This window comes from Marmota monax, unplaced genomic scaffold, assembly GCF_021218885.2.
Source record: "Marmota monax isolate L192 unplaced genomic scaffold, Marmota_monax_Labrador192_F-V1.1 WCK01_AAM20220418_F8-fsc00060, whole genome shotgun sequence".
NCBI lineage: Eukaryota > Metazoa > Chordata > Mammalia > Rodentia > Sciuridae > Marmota > Marmota monax.
The window spans coordinates 10,960,478-10,977,289 of NW_026692826.1; the positions used below are offsets into that span (position 1 = coordinate 10,960,478).

The 16,812-nt window shown below is 52.4% G+C and overlaps 1 protein-coding gene across 1 annotated transcript in view; it reads left to right on the plus strand.

Annotated features, from left to right (window-relative positions):
* The first annotated feature begins 635 nt into the window (after nucleotides 1-635).
* Kcng2 (potassium voltage-gated channel modifier subfamily G member 2) overlaps nucleotides 636-16,812 on the plus strand; it is a 44,434-nt gene continuing 28,257 nt past the window's right edge. Inside the window, exon 1 of the mRNA XM_058580698.1 lies at nucleotides 636-940. The gene's annotated coding sequence lies outside the window, so the exon portion shown is untranslated. The remainder of the gene's footprint in view (nucleotides 941-16,812) is intronic.

Consider the following 16,812-nt stretch of genomic DNA (forward strand, 5'->3'; position numbering starts at 1 on the left):
AGCACCTGGGTGTGTATGTGAGTGCCTGAGTGCATGAATGTGCCTGGGTGTATGTCCATGTGAGCACATGAGCATGAGTGTGCATGTGCATGTGTTGGGTTATGAGAGTGTGCATGTGTGCGTGTGCACGTGGCTGTGTGCCCGGGTTTATGGGTATGGAAGTGTGAAAGCCTGAGTGTGTGTATACCTGTGTGTGATGTTGCAGTTATGAGTGTGTGAGCGTGAGCACCGAGTGTGAGCCTGTAGGTGTGGGTGTGAGAGCTGGCATGAATGTGTATGTGTCCAAGTGATTATGCATGTGTAAGTCTCATGAGTGCGATGCTGTGAGCACATTAGCTTGGATCTGTGCGCGTGTATATGCACCTGTCCGTGTCCCAGGTTGCTCCTCCAAGTGGTGGGCCTACCAGCCCTGTCTCATGCTCCCAGAGCTGCGGGGTTCCACGCTGCTCCGGGCGGCTCTGATTGCCGCAGGGTCTCCCCAGGACCCCGCTGGGCGCGAGAGGGCGCCGTGCCACCGCGGGCAGGACCCACCAACCGATGAGCAGGGCGGTGCCAGACTCTGGGCAGCCGGCCAGCGGACGCCGCGCTCCGCCCCGAGGAACCGCGGGCAGGCGCGTGCAGCCGGCAGCCAGCCCCGAGGTAAAGTTGCGCGCTCCGTGGAGCCGCGGTCTACCCCGCAGTTCCGGGGTCCAGGGCGGGGATGGGGGCGCTGGCGCCTTTCCGCGGGCTGCCACTGCCCGCCGTGCACACTTTGGCCTGAAGTGGAGGGACTCGGAGGGGGCGGGGCGGACTGTTCGGGCGCCGCCCCCGCCCCACGCGCTCGATCCCCAGGGCGCGCGGGCCCGGCCGCGTTGTGCGCTTTCACCGAGGTCCAGGGGGCCGCTGGAGCCTGGATCCTGCAGCCGCCCCGTCTGCCAGCATCAGTCCTGCCAAAACCTGGGTGAGAGGAAGAGGGGACGGACAGAGGGCCCGCGACTGGGATAGGGGTCCCCAGGGTGAGACCAGGGCTCTTTCAGGCTCTGTCCGGCTTGGAAGGTGGGTGCTTCCGCGAAGGTGGGGGACATGGGCGAATGTGTGTACGCCTTCCTGGCCGGAGAAGCGGTGAGATGATCCACCCCACGGCCAGCTTACCAGCACAGGCGCGCGCACGCGGCCCCCCTCCCACCCTACCTTGTACGACCCGCCGCGGGCGGGTCTGAGTCTGGCGGGGGTCCCGGCTCTCGCAGCGGTGATTTCTGCAAACTCCCAGCCCGAGCGTGCGCCGCACCTTCCAGGCTGAGATGGGGCTCTGCGGCTGGGGCGCGGGCAGCGCCTGTGGCTCGTACAGTGGCCCCAGGGGGCAAGGATTGTTGGGCGTTGAGGGGGTCCGGACCTCGGCGGGCAGGTGCGGGGTGTGAACTGGCCTCCTCTTGCCTCCGCACCACCACCCGCCCGACGCCGGTCCGGGGAGGGAGGCGTCCTCGCACCTGCGAGTGTTTGTGCTTCAGCTGTTGCGGGGTGGCCCGGGAGGTCCCTTCCCAGCCCGCCCGGCTCCAGCCATTCCGACCCTCGGAACTTTGCCCGCTCAGCAGCGCGGCGGTGGCGGGTTGTCCTTGGGAAGCCTTGGCCCCTTGTCCGACTTGGCTTTCTCGGCTCTTCTCCCCCCGACTTCCAGGAAGTCCTTCTCCTCCGCATTTGCCCTCCGCAGGTTGTAAATAATGGATCTTGACCTAGTTGGGAAATCTCAGAGCAGTTCTGAGTGGCTCACTCAGCCCAGCCCTTGGGTCAAGATGGCAAACCCGGGGTCAGATGTAGGTGGGGCGCGGGAATCGCCTTGAGCAGTTTTCTTGTCTGCTGAGAAATCTGGAGGAGTCCAGCATCCCTTGGTGATGCAGAGAGGGCTCATCCCAGCCCTACCGCTCCCTCGGGCTGCCGGGCTGAGCTCTGGCTGGGGTGGACCTCACATCCTTCCAATCCTCCTGGGGTGGAATTGCGCTGTTCCCTTGAACTATGAACATGTAGCACGTTAGGGGTCAAAATACACTTGCTGTAGGTCCTGGTTAGGTGCTAGCCACAAAGATGTGGGCTGTGATGTGTGCCCAGAGGTGCCTTGTTGGTGTCTTACTAGGGAGGGGAACAACTTTCAGGTCTTTTTAAGGCCAGTGCCAATATATACATTCCACTTTGCAAACTTCTGATACCTTGAGATTTCCATACTTTAAGAAACGAATTGTGTGTGTGTGCAATACAGGAAGGAAAGGAGGAAGCCTGCTCCCGGCTGACAGAGGGCCTGTATGGCTTTCCCTTTTCAGTGCCTAGGAGGCTCCTGCACAGAACGGATGCTCAGAAAATTGTGCTGGTTGATTAATTGTTTGAATCATAATTAAGAGCTTATGCCCAGGGTATGGCTGGGAGCGCATTATCGTAATTACAGGTGTAGATGCATAATCAATAGGTCTTTTAGAGCATAGGTTGGTGGGAAATGATAAAATGTGGGGTGGCCCTGGTAAATGCCATCAGGGGCCCCTCAGCAGATCTGGTACAGTCAGTCTCCTGGTCCAGAGCTTGTCTTCCAGAGAAGTGCGTCTGCCAGGCGCCAGGAGGGCAGCAGGAGCCAGGGGGCTGTTTGGAGTAGGAGGTGCTGCTGACTCGCCTGTGTGGATGTGTGGGGGCAGGCTGTGGGGAGCAGATGGGCAGCTTGGGGACGTGTCGATGCAGAAGAGGGGCAGACCTGAACAAGGAGGCCAGGCCCAGGGCTCCAAATGGCCACCTGGGTCTGAATATCTGAGCGCGTGATTTCTTGGAGCCGAGACATCTAGGTTCTGGTCCGTCTAGGAGTGTTCTTTGGTCATGGAGGGGCTCCCATTTGCTGGAGGTTAAGTGTCTGCCTCAGGGGTCCTGACAGTCCGCTGTGAGGAGGGCTCAGAGTGGCACCTACAGAGCAAGGGCCGGACCCTGCCCCTGGGCTGGACCCCAAAGAGGGTGTGTGCCTCACCTTGGGAGAGCTCTGCTCCAAGGACGGCGGCCGCGCTCGCAGTGCAGTGACCTCCACGGAAGAGTCCCAGCAGTTCACCTGGCACCTGTGCTCCAAGCAGGTGTGTCTGCAGCATTCCCAGGACTCCACTTGAGAAGCAGCTGTGAACCGTGTGCATTCTGACCCTGTGTCAGATGGGAAACGAGCACTGCAAGGTGTCTTGGCGCTCAGTCTGAGAGGGGAGACTTTTACCAGAACCCAGTAAAACCAGTAGTACATTTTCTGCACAGACAGCACCCAGTATTTACATCTGACGGTGAGTTTAGAAAAAGACTAATGGAAATGGAAGACGGTAACAGAAGGCCTCATGTTGCTTGTGTTCCACAGAAGACGGCATATCTGCTGTGCAAGCAGAGGCCTGCCCAAGACCCTGGGCACAGCACAGTAGGCTCTCCCCTCCTCCTATTGCAATCCAGCTCTTAATTTAGTTCCCCTCTTCCTCCCAGGACCCCTGTGAGCTGCACCTGCTGGGCATTGCTGCTCCTGTGAGGAGGGACCCGGATGCAGCTGTGACCAGGAGCCTGGGCCACACTTTCCAGAACTTAATGACCTTCCTGGTTATTTTTAACCTTCTTAGATATTTAAATGGTGGAGTTTAAATGTGAGATTAGTCTTGGGTGGTGCTGGGCATGTGAAAGTAAAGGCTAGAATCCAGGGGCCACACAGAGCCTCATAAACTGATCTGATCTGAATACGGCAGAGTTCTAACTAAATTCCAGTCTGGCAGACAGATTTGCTTTTGTAAAGGGTTAGTATGGTGACCAGTACTCTGACCTAGGTGAGCCTGACCCTCGGCTCCAAGCACCTTGTGGGCGTGGGTGTGGGTGCCCAGGCTGGCCCTATCTCCCGCTTGTGGGCATCAAGGGGCTCTGAGCCAATAGGGGTTGCAGGTGTGGCAGACCCATGAGCAGCACTGAGCACAGGCTTCCCTCGTGGTCCCAGCTGGACGGTGGGAGGTGAGCCAGTGAACCCAGGTCCTGCCCCGGGCTCCACCTGTGAGGCTGAAGACAGGACCTGCAGTCAGCTCTGATCACAGAGCCTCGCTGATTCCCCTAGTGGGAAAATTTTTTTTTTTTTTTGTACAAGGATTGAACTCAGGGGCACTCAACCACTGAGCATCATCCCCAGCCCTGTTTTGTATTTTATTTAGAGTCAGGGTCTCACTGAGTTGCTTAGTGCCTCGCCATTGCTGAGGCTGGCTTTTTGAACTCTTTGAGCACTGGGATCACAGATGTGCACCACTGCACCTGCCCAGTTCTTAAAACTTAAGCACCACCAAAGTGGACATCTTTAAAGACTAACCTGTGAAATTTTGAGTTTGATAAAAAGTTTGAGAACATGTAGGCTCCAGGGGGGGAAGCTGACTTCCCAGCAGGATGCCAGTGCCTGGAGCTCCTCACCGTGTAGTGCACCCCACTTTACTGTCCAGGCCTTCCAGGTGAGTCCTTGCCACCAGGTGCGGTCCCTGTCCAAGAGGCGTGCCCACAGGAGGTCCCAGGCATGCTCCTCCAGGGCCCTTCCCTGGCTGGCGAGGCCTGTGCCCACTTCCTTTGCCTACTTTAGGGGGTTGCGGTCTGGCCCTCTCCTGGCATCCCAGCTCTCTCCATGCCTCCTGTTCGCTCTGTCTTCCTGTGATGATCCTGGGGCTGGTGCTATTGCCTGTGTTTGTCACATGGCCTGCGTAGGTGTCACAGTGACTGTACGCTTGCCTTCTGCCATGCAGCCTGCTACAGGCCTGATGTCAGCTGCTGACGTCATCGGGCACTGCTGTGTACCAGGCTGCACAGCAAGAGGAAGTCAATTTGCAGACATTTCCAGTGAATTAATGCAGGCTGGATTCATTAGAATTAGAAAAATACCTCAACTGCTAAAATCTAGAGTCTTTGGGGGCTAACACACACCTTGTGTGCAGGGCAGGCCCCTTTCCATCAGCCAGCAGATGGTGAAGAGACCAGAGTGAAGGCCCAGGAGGTCGGGTGGGTCTGAGGTAGGCAGGCAGTGTTGGTGTTTCTCCATGACCCCAATCCCAGTGTGACAGTGGAATGTAGGTGTATCAGCCTGTCTTTACTATAACAAAATACCTGGGACAGGCTGATTTATAAAGAGAAGTTTATTGGGGCTCATGGTTTTGGAACCTGGGAGTCCAAACAGAGGGTTGCCGCCCCGGCCCCTGGGCTACATCCCCTCTGGCAAGAGCACATGTGTGTCTGTCAGTCTGGTTGCTCTCCCTTTGTTATAATCAATCCCACTAGGAGCCTCTCAGGGGACTCCACCCCGTGAGGACTCTCCAACCTCATCACTTCCCAGAGGCCCCGGCCCTAAGCACCAGTTTCCACCCTCTGAATGAGTGAAAGGGGACTTTGTCTGATCTAATCACTTCCCGGGGACCCAGCCCTAAGCCCCAGAGTCGAAGGCACACATGACATTGGGGATGGGGCTGCTGAAGCTGCACATTCCAGCCTTGGCAGAGGCCAAGGGAGTGAGCCACGTGGGTGGAGAGCTGTGTCCCTGCCTGGACAAGTGCTGCCGTGTTAGGCCTCGGCTCAGGTCAGGCTTGGCTGCTTGTTGGCCGGGAGGCTCACTGGGAAGTGCTGTGTGGTCCCAGGAGGCTCTGCAGGGGGTAGATGGGCCTTGGTCACTGAACATCAGCAGTACAGGACGTGGGGCCTCCTTGCTCATGGCTGGGCCGAGTGAGGGATGTTCTGGGGTGCTTCACACTCCAGTCAGGCCTCCAGAGGAGCGCACTCCAGGGAGTCGGAGGCGACTTTCAGAGTGATGTGGGTGGAGCTGCCCTCGCGGGGGTCTGGGATGTGCGTCTGGCCACTGTTGTCCTTGAGCACTGCTTTCAGACTGCAACGCGCGAAGGCCCCCTGCTCGCCCGCACCCACCGCGGCAGAATTTGTAAAGGGGCAAATGGCACACTCCTGGCAGTTAGGGGCTTTGACAGAACTTCCTCTTTTTTGATGTGTAAGTGTAAGAACTGAGCTTGGAACCCTGGAGCCCAAATGGCTCAGGCCTTGGAGCTGAGAGCCTGGGGTGCAGGGCAGACCCGGACAGGGTTGTCCCTGCCTCTTGCTGGCTCTGGACTTGAGTCACGTGGGTCTCTGCACTCTTCCCACTGAGATTCCTCGGTCCTCCAAGTGGCGGGTGTACACTCCCCTGTACCAAGTGGGAGTGAGGCCCCATTTCTCCAGAGTGAGTTCCGTCTCCCGATGGCCAGCCCCGTCCTGCATGCCCTGTGTCTTGCCACCACTGGAGGCACTTAGTGTCCCTCTAGGTAGCCAGGCTGGTTGTGAGGTACCCAGCCTTCTGAAATGAGCTCACTGAGGTCCCATCTGTGACATTTGTTTTGAACAGTGTGACATGGGTTCCACTGGGAAGAGGAGGTGGTTCACCCCGGGCAACTGAGCAGCGGCCCTCGTGACTCCTCCTGCCCCCAGAGGCCCCAGCCTCTGGCTAATGGGGTCAGTCGGCTCCAGGCCCTGCAGTGGCGCGTCTGGGTTGTGCGCCTGGCTCTTGCTGAGCCAGCTCTTTACTCACCCCAGGGAGCTGAAGGACCAACAGATGACAGGAGCCGCCACTGTCTGGTCTGAGTGGGGGGGAGAGATTCTGGGAGCCTTTGTCAGCTCACTGCAGGGAGCTTGTCACATGGAAAGCCTGCTCTCTCTTATGCAGAATGGGCTTTAAAAGACAGAAGGAGCTTGAGATAATCTGAGAGAAAAGGGCTGAGGCGGAATTTACAGAAAGAGAAACTTCAAAAGGAAGACTTCAGGGCCTGTGGCTGGGACGCAGTGGCAGAGCGCTTGCCTAGCACCTGTGAGGTACTGGGTTCTCAGTGCCGTTCTCAGCATCACATATAAATAAATGTACAAAATAAAGGTCCATCAACAGCTAAAATTAAATGGCTCAGGCCTGTAATCCCAGCAGCTGGGGAGGCTGAAGCAGGAAGAACACAAGTTTGAGACCAGCTTCAGCAATTTAGCGAGGCCTTCAGCAACTTAGCAAGACCTTGTCTCCAAATTTTAAAAATAAATAAAAAGGTTTGCGGATGTGGTCAGTGGTTGAGCAACCCTGGGTTCAATCCCTGGTACCAAAAGCAAATAAATAGATAGATAGCTAAAAGGAAGACCTGGAAAAGAGAGTGGAGGCCTGCAGAGTCCTGGCCAGGAGGGAGTGTGGGGAGTGTGCCTTCACACAGGGCAGTGCTGAGGGCAGGCAGATCACAGCTGATGTCAGGCACCAGGGCAAACCTAGCAAAGAGAAGCAGCAAAGATAGAAGGCAAAATTAATAAGCAAACTTAAACCCGTGCTAGTGCACACTTCCAGTCACTGGATGAAGAGAACCCTCAGACCACAGAGACAGGCAATCAAGTCCTGCTCAAACCAACCAGAACATAAAGTCAGTACTCAGAAATCACGTATGTTTGTATATACTAATGGTGAACAATCTGGAAGGAATTAAGCAATGTTATAAAAATAATAAAATCATCATCTTCATAATAAAATATGTGAAATAAATTTAACCAAAGAGGCGTAAGACTTGTGTATTCAAAATTACAAAACATTATTAAAAGAAACTAAAGGAGATCTAACTAAATGAAAAGATATGCTATGTTCTTGGATTGGAGTATTTAACATTGTTAAGGTGGGCATACTCCCTAAACTGATGTATAGGTTCAATACAGTCCCTGTCAAAATCTCAGCTGTCTTCTTACAGAAATGGACAAGACAATTCTAAAATTCATATATAATTGCAAAGGACCAACATTAGTCAAAAAGTATCCTGAAAAAGAAGAAAGTGGCAATGAACTCTGTTCGTACTAAAACTAATTACAAATCTACAGTAATCAAATTTGTGTGGCATTATAAGGAGAGACATCATGGGCAGTGGTATAGAATTGCAAGTCAAAACACCAACACATACATCAGTGGTCAGCTGATCTTTACTGTCAGGTTGTTCATTTGTCGTGGTGCTGTGGATTGAACCAAGGTCAGCTGAGTTTTGATAAGGGTATCAAGACCATTCAATGGGGAAAATCATTTTTTCAGTAATGGTGCTGGGACAACTGGATATTCACATGTGAAAGAATTCGTGTTCAAAACATCCACAATTTGATAAGAAGTTCACTCATCATACCAAGAATCAGAAAAACCAAAACATAAACGAAAAAAAAAAAAAAAAAGACAACAGACACCAACCTGGAGATGGATCTGATTAGGGATCACATGAGCAGTGTTTTGAAGTAGGCTTCACCTATCAGTTACAGGTTTTCCTGAAACAGATAAAAGAATAGAAAACCTTGGCAAAGAAAAAGAAGATATAAAAAGAAAAAAGTGGAATTATAGAACTTGAAAATACAATAACAGTTTTTTAAAAACCTTGCTGCATGGGGGCAAATAGTAGAGGATGACAGAAAACAGAATCTGTGAACTGGAGAACAGATCAATAGAAATTGCCCAATATCAACAACAGAGAAAAAAAAGACTGGAGAAAAGTGAACAGAGTCACAGGGATCTGTGTGACGGTAACAAACCTATCAACATTTGTATCATCTGGTCCTAGAAAGAGGAGAAAAAGAGTGGGGCTGAAGGAGTATTTGAAGACAGATGCCGGAAAACCTCCTCAAATGGCAGAAGACACAAACAGATGAAAGAAGCAGACCATAAAGACATCTAAACGCTTGGGAATTAAATAATACGATTTTAGTCAATCTGTGGGCCAAAGTAGAAGCCTCAAAAGAAAATTTAAAATGCATGGGACTTAATGAAAATGAAAATACAACAGATCAAAATATGTAGGATATATGCAAATCAGTTGAGTGGGACGTGGACAGCACCCAATGCTGACATGAGAAAGAGGAAAGGTCTAAAATCAGTAGGATGAGTCACAACATTGGGTTAATTCTTTAAAAACTCCTGGAAAAGGACTCCCAAGGATATTTTCACTGGAAAAGTCTATCCAACATTCAAAGAAGAGAGGAGTCAGCATTGCCTGATGACCATAGTAGACAAAGACAGTACAAAAAGAGAAGACAACAGGTCAAAGCTTGCATACATGCACATCCAGAATCTTCAACACCGTATTAGAAAAGTGGATTCAGCAATGTGTAAAGTTACTGAGCCAAGTGAAATTTACTACAGGTATGCAAGGCTGGTTCAATGTTCAAACATCCACCAGTATCTCCCGCCATATCACCATAAGATATCATCACACCAATTGATGAAGAAAGGCATTTAACAAAATACAACACCTAGTCACAATAAAAACTCCCAGAGATCTAGAAATGAGTATTCAACCTGACAAAGAGCACCTGCATAAAACCTACAGGTGAAAGACTGAAAGCTCTTCTCCCAGGACCTGGAGTAAGATAGGGTTCTTCACTCTCAGCACCGCTGTCAGCATAACACTGGAGTTTTTGAAAATGAAGAAAATGAAATAAAGGACGTAAAAACCATTAAAGAACAAATATAACTCTATTTGCAAATGATACAATTATCTATGTAAAAAAATCTAAGAAATGTTCCCCCCCAAAACTCCTAGAACCAATAAGTGAGCTGGGAAGATGGCAGTGTAGACGACCAACACCCAGTGAGTCACAGTTCTGTGTGCCAGCAATCAACGTGGAGAACCAAAAGTAAGATCGCAGGCCAGGCTGAAGACGAAGCCTGAAGCTGGAGCACTTGTCCAGCATGCACAAGGCCCTGGGTTCAATCTCCAGCACCACAAAGAAACAAAAGCAAGGCCATGTACAATCATAGCAAAGAAAATAAAACACTTCGGCATAAATACACAAAATATCAAGTCTTATGTGCTACAAATTGTAAATGTGAATAAGAGATAACAAAGAAGACCTAAATAAATCGAAGGACATACCATGTTCATGGATTAGAAGACTCTGTGTTAGTCCTCAAACTGATCTATATGTTAGTGCAACTTGTATCAAAATCCCAACAACTTCCAGGTGTATGGCACAGGCCTGTAATCCCAGCATCTGGGGAGGTTGAGGCAGGAGGATCATGAGTTCAAAGCCAGCCTCAGCAAGATCGAGCTGCTGAGCAACTCAGTGAGACCCTGACTCTAAATAAAATACAAAATAGGGCTGGGATGTGGCTCAGTGATCAAGTGCCCCTGAGTTCAGTCCCCCGTCATAACCCCGCAAATTGCACTATTTTATGGAAAAACTTATTGTAAAGTTCATATGGAACAGCTCAGGATCTAAAACAATCAGAACAATTTGGAAAAAGGAGAGCACAGTGGGAGAACCACTCAGTATCGATGCTTTCCACAGTCATCAAGACAGTGTGCTACTGACAGAGGGATAGACGCATGGACCAATAGGATAGGGCACAGAACCAATCAGGAGAGTCACACAAAGGTGTCAGGCAGGGGTCCCTCATCGTACACCTCAGCCTTTGTAGAAAAATTACTCAAAATGGATTGGGCTTAAATGTAAGTGTAAAAATATAAATTTCTAGAAAAAAATTGGAGAAAAGCATTGGGATACAGCCTTGGGGCAAAGAATTCTTAGGCCTGATATACCAAGGGCAGGATCCAAAAACAAACTGGATCAATTGGACCTCATGGAAATTAAAAACCGCTCTGCAAAGACCCCCTCAAGAACATGAAAAGAGCTAGGCATGGTGGCACAGGCCTGTAAACCCAGCACCTCAGGAGGCGGAGGCAGGAGGGTCATGAGTTCAAAGCCAGCCTCAGCAATTTAGCGAAGTGCTAAGCAGCTCAGTGAGACCCTGTCTCTAAATAAAAAACAAAATAGAGCTGGGGATGTGGCTCAGTGGTTGAGTGTCCCTAAGTTCAATCCCTGGTACCCCTGCAAAAAAGAAAATGAAAAGGCATTGGAGTGAGAGAAAATGTTACCAAAGTCTAGACTACATGAGGAACCAGCAGCCAACCAGTTGAGGAACTCCAACCGAAAATGGGCAAAACATGAGAACAGACATTTCCCTAAAGAGCACGTGCAGATGATAAATGAGCACATGGAAAGGTACCATTGGCTTTGGGGACGTTCAGTCGATTAAAGCCATGGTGGGTAGCATGATACACCCATTAAAATGACTGAAATAGAAAATACAAAGAAAACCAAATGCTGGCCTAGATGCAGAAAACCGATCTCTCGTAGTGTGTGAAATGTAAAATGGTGCAGCTACTCCACAAAATTGTGCCACAGTTTCTCATAAAACAGAACATGCCCCAGGCACATGACCTAGTGTTGCAGCTTGGACGTTCATCCTAGAGGAGTGGAGACGTCCGCAGGAAAACCTGGACACGGGTTTTCATAGCAGCTTTGTTAAGAGCCAAAGCTTGGAAACACCCAGGTGCCCTTCCACAAGTGGATGGCTACACAAGCCAGGATCTTTGGTGCCACAGGAGTCTGGGCTGCAGAGAGGACTGGCCATTGATACGCACAGCCTGGGTGGACCCGCAGGAGCTGCGCCTGTGAGAACGCGAGCCCCAAGGCTGCAGAGCGCAGCTCCATCTCTGAGCATCTGGAGGTGGCTGAACCGCAGGGCTGGAGGGCAGGCAGGGGTGGGCTCTGCAGAGTGGCAGCAGGGTCCTGGTGGGGTGCTGCATGGGGCCTGTCTGCATCTGTGTCCTGCTGCTGTGGCTGTTTAGTTTTACAGGGCGCTACAGCAGGGCCACCCGAGTGGAGGGTACCAGAGACCTCTCGTCTGCAGTTCTCTCTAAATAGGAAGCAGACTTTAAAAGGTGCACGTGTGCATGTTGTGGTCTGGGTCTGGAACATGCCCATGGATCAGAGGCTGGGCACCCGGCTGAGGGCAGGTTGGAAGTGGCAGAAACTCTGGCAGGAGGGACTCACTCTGGACCCTCCTGCCCTCAGGGGCCTCCTGGCCTGGTTCAGGCCCCCAGGCACAGCTCTTCTTGTTGTCAGCCAAGGTTCCCAGCAGAGTGCGCTTCCAGGGCAGGCCTGCTCCTTGCCTGGCATGGTCTTGGGACTGGCCTGGGCCATTTGCTCTCATCAATCGGTGAGCCCTGCAGGGTTGGCGTTCAGCCCGTGGGATGGAGAGGGTGTGGCACACCCTGCAGTTTGAGTCCCTTCCCACCTTCCTCTGAGAGGCCATCCTGAAGTGCCCGGCTGCTCCCCATCCCTCTGGACAGGGGAGGAGTGCCCTCTTGTCCTTTAGGAAGTGTCACGGGCTCCGTGTTCTTTGGCACTTAGACTCTCCCCAGCGCGGTGTCCGGGAGTCACTGCGCCAGCCCAGAGCCTTGGCCTTTCCCGCTGCCGCGTGCCTTGGTCACCTGTGTTTCTGTTCCAACCTGCGCAGCTCCGTCCGTCTGAAGGGAGGTACCTGCACAGGTGCTCCGACGTCTTCAGTGTCCACCGTGTCCAGGGCCTCAGTGCCTCAAGGTGACTGGCTGGGAGTTGCTGGATCCCAGCAAGGGCTATCCTCACAGCGAGAGTCCTCCTCACAACTGGCCCACAGAGGCGTTCGGGCTTCCAGGTTCTGTGGGTCCCCAGGCGACGCAGCATGTCACCCAGCACTCTGACCGTGGTGTCTGGGCTCTTCCCCCTGTGAGGGCTGTTTTCTCCCTGCATCGCTTGCCCATGTCCCTCTAGGTTTTCGAGGATCCTGTCTACGTTAGTTTTCCTCCTCGTGGGGTCTCAGTGCGCCCCCGCTGCTCTTCCACATTTGAATGTTACAGTAACGTGTCTGACTCCACAAAATAGGTGACTCTGGTTTTCATTGGACAAGGGACTGAACTGAATTTATAGGTGAACTTGGAGGGGAAACATCTCCCTAACGCTGAGCTGTCCTGTCCAAGAATAGGGCACCGCGTTTGTACACCTGTTCTGGTCCATGTCCGCGTTCCAGAGCCTTCTCCAGGACACCTGTCACGCCTGTGAAATGTACTCCCACGCCCTCTCCGAGGCTTCCCGAATGGGCCCCTCCGATCGCTGTGGTTCGGCCAGCTGCTGGGTAAAGGAAGGTAAGGGGTTTCACAGCCCACAGCTTGGCTGACTCTTGCATTCAATGAGTGGGCCTCACCACCGATTCTCTGCGGTCCCGGTGTTCAGCTGTGTCCCTGCAAGTGGAGGTCAGTCCTCACCCTCCAGTGGCAGGCTGGTCTTGCCTGGTTTCTCCTTGTAGTAATGAGAAGCCACTGGAGACGGTGCCCTTCCCCATCTTCCCCACTGAGAGGTGGCTTCAGACGTAGCTGCCCTCCAGTCAGTGGCATCCTCATGTCCTTGGGGCCTGGCGGAGGAGGTGGCTGTGCGGCTTCCCTCCGAGGTGTTGCTGTGGTGTTCCACCTGTCGGAACCTAGCCGCCTGCCTGGGGTAGACGCTACTTGGCTCTGACATTCGTCGTCTGAAGTGTAGCACTGCAGTTTTAAGAAGGAAAGGAATGAAGCTCGGGTGAGTGGAAATCCATCGTCTTAGAATTGAGATGATTTTCAAAGGCACATGTCACAGTCTGTTCACCTCGGAGGACAAATAAGCCGAGGGACAGTGAGTGGGCGCACACTCTCAGCCTGTCCCGAGGGTCGGATGGCTGCGTGGAAAGCAGCCCCGGCGGGAGTCAAGGGAGCACATCAGGGAGGCCTGGCCACAGATGCATCTGATCCACCGGGCACTCAGTGCTCAGGGTGGGTGTCAGCAAGGACACGGCAGGACGGCCATTTCCCAGGCTTCAGTCCCCTGTGAAAGATATCATTTTGCTCCCCTGAAATTACAGTTGGTTCTAAAATCACCTGTACCTTTTGAAAAAAAAAATGAAAAAGTGCAGGAGAGAAAAACATGAAGAAAGTAGACATCACGGAAACTTCCATGCCCACACCTAGCCACCCCTAGGGATGTTTCTTTGTTACCTGCTGGTGGAGAGAGATGTGGCCTCGCCACAGCCACTGCCCTGGGCCAGGGCCATGTCAGCCCACCCCTCCTGGTTAGAATGCGTGGAAACGGCCTGGCAACCAGGGGCGGCCCCGAGGCAGCCCCCACATTTCCAGTCACTTGTCCTGGTGGGCCTCGCCTGCCCCCGCCTGGCTGGGGAGAGAGCTGCCTGCACAGCCCGTGGGGAGGGTGTGGTGCTACTGGCAAGCCCACTGACCCAAGCGCCCACAGGAGTTCCCTGGGCACAAAGTGCCCCTGCTGCCCTTCTCTTTGCCTGAGTGCTGTTCTGTTGTAAATAAGCTGGTTTCTGTGTGGACACACTCCCCACCACTGCTGATGGGCATAGGTGGACAGGACCACTGAGATAGCCGTGAGAATTTCAAACCCAAGCTCCTTTGCTTTCCAGGCCCATGTCAGCCTCTCTGCCTCTAAGTGATCTGCTCCCTCACTAGCATCCAGGATGCAGTTTCCAGCCCAACCAGGGCTCTTTCTCCCAGTGGGCAGGACCTGCACGGTCGCTCAGCACTGCATCTCTCAGGCACCAGGCCTCGGGGCTGTCGAGAACCTCTGAGGGAGCTTTTATTTACAGGGGTGGCATCCCAGTCCAGAAAGGAGGAGCTCTTCAGTGGGATAGGGCCTGTGGGGAGAAGAGGGACTGTCCACCCCCTCCTGGGCTGTGTTCCTGGAAACACAGGGCCGTGCCACCTCCCACTACCATCAGCTCTTCAAATAGAGTGCCGTGGGCTGGACCTAAGCCTCTCTTCTCTGAGCTCTGGAGTGGAGTGCTGGTGTAAATAACTACTTCAGAGGAAAAATGGTCTTAACAGTGTATTTGCATACAAATGTGCTAATTACAATCTCTTATGTACCAGATCAGAATTGGAGGCTAGAATCATACTAGAAATTTATGATCCTTAAAACCCTCAGGCATACCGGCCTGCAGAGGTACTTGCACATGAGGAGATGCATGTGTGTAATGCCATATTGTTGTCTGTACATGTGTCTGTGTGTGTACGAGTGTGTGCCTGTGCATGTCTGCTCATTTCACTCCTGCTGCCAAGCTCGGTACCCATCCCTTCACCCTGTGTCACATGCAGCTGTGTTTCTCGGGATCGGCTGTCTGCAAGGAGCTGGTAGTGACCTGGAGACACGTGGGTCTCTATGTAGTTCCCTTGAGTTTTGTGCCTTCTTTGTGGGTATTGTTCCTGTGTGTGATGGTGGCAGGGTTTTCTATTTCTGAGCTGGAACCATGACACCAAAGTCATAAGCCTTGGGCCTGCATTTGGGCTCCCCCCAGCTCATGACTGCCCGCTGCCTCTGGCCCGGTTGCTGGGTAATGGTGGCTGCCTCCTGGGAGGCAAGGAGAGGGTGTGGTGCTCTGATGGCCTCCACAGCCCCCAGACTTACTGTGGAGAGTCGCCACGATGAACACTTATGTGAACAGTGAGTGTTAGGTAAACACTTTGTGACTTTGAGTTTGTAAGAAAACAAGATTGTATTGAGGAAGAAAAAAGTTCTCCCATGAAAGTAAGAGTCTTGGGAACTGTAGAGAACTAGTGTGGCCAGCTTCATTTTAATCCTGGGGTGGTCTGTCTGCTCTGGCTGTAGGGAGCAGAACACCTTCCCCAGGCAGGGAGCTGGCCATCCTGGCTTGGGCAGCTGAAGGCCCAGGACTCAGCCCTGCTCACCTCTGGCAACGAGAAGCCTGGTAGCCCCTCACCTGTCAGGCATGGCAAGTGCAGACCTTGCTTTGTAGGCTGCACCTGTCTGGAGGGTTCCTGGCTCCTGTCTCCACTGTGGCATGAGCCACTGTGGCACAGGTAGTTGGTGATTGAATCAAATGTGGAATGCTCCCCTGAGTTAGGAGTCCTTAACCCGGGCCTGTGGAGCCCAGGTGGCCGTGAGCAATCAGAGGGTCCCACAGCCTGTGGAGCCCAGGCGTCACGTGGCCACATGTGTGCTGTGAGGAGACCCTCCAGAGGGCCAGCCCAGTCAGTCAAGGAGTCCAGCCCTAAGTGCAGGCCTTTCCCTGTCATTTTAGGGTTTGGAGAAGTGTCGGTAGAGATCTGAGATGGCAGCTTCTGAAGAGGACCCCCAGAAATGAGCCCCCAGTCAGGAAACCCATTGAGGGAATGCCTGAGTGAGGGCCTACCCCCCAGAGAACTGCGGGGTGGCCTGGAGGTAAACCTTCCTGCTTGGAGTGTTGTAGATGGCGGGTACATGCAAAAACACCTGCTCCTCAGGTCGGTGTGTTGTGGGAAGACGCTCGGAAAACACTCCAAGTCCAAATTTGAAGGATAATTTGAAGGATTTTCATTTTGCCAATTTTACCAATTATACCTGGTCAGGGGCTGAGTCTAGCAGAATTCAAGTTGCTCTCTGAAAGAGCAGCAGTTTCCTGGCCTGTGTCTTGGGAATTTAAGGACAAAAACCGTACCTCAAGGACTTTCCTTAGCGTCATGCAAGCGAGCCAGTCACAGACACGAAAACAGCAGTTAGCGGAGCAACTCAGACAGCCGCATCTAGGGTCTGATCAGGCGGTTGGCAGAGGTGAGAATCTACTTCACAGTCACAGTCGAGGTCACCAAGAACACCATAGCCTGGGTTGAGTACATCTTTGTGGGGTACAAAGTACACAAGACAATATGTGTTTTTTTTTTTAATTTAGCAGAAAATAACTTTCATTTTGTTTTCTCAGAAATGAGTCTTGCTGCTGACTCTATGACTTAAATCCTATGTCTTACAGTTGCTTATTTCTGTTATCTTACTTATCAGATCTTTATTCCTCTAGTCTATGACCTATACTTACAACTTACTGATTGTGTTGATCAGTTCACACCACAACAGGGTGCAGAATAGGTCGTATTAATTGATTGCTAGGGAGGAAGGTAAGGACGGGCTTCCAACCCCAGACTCCCAAGAAGGAGTCCA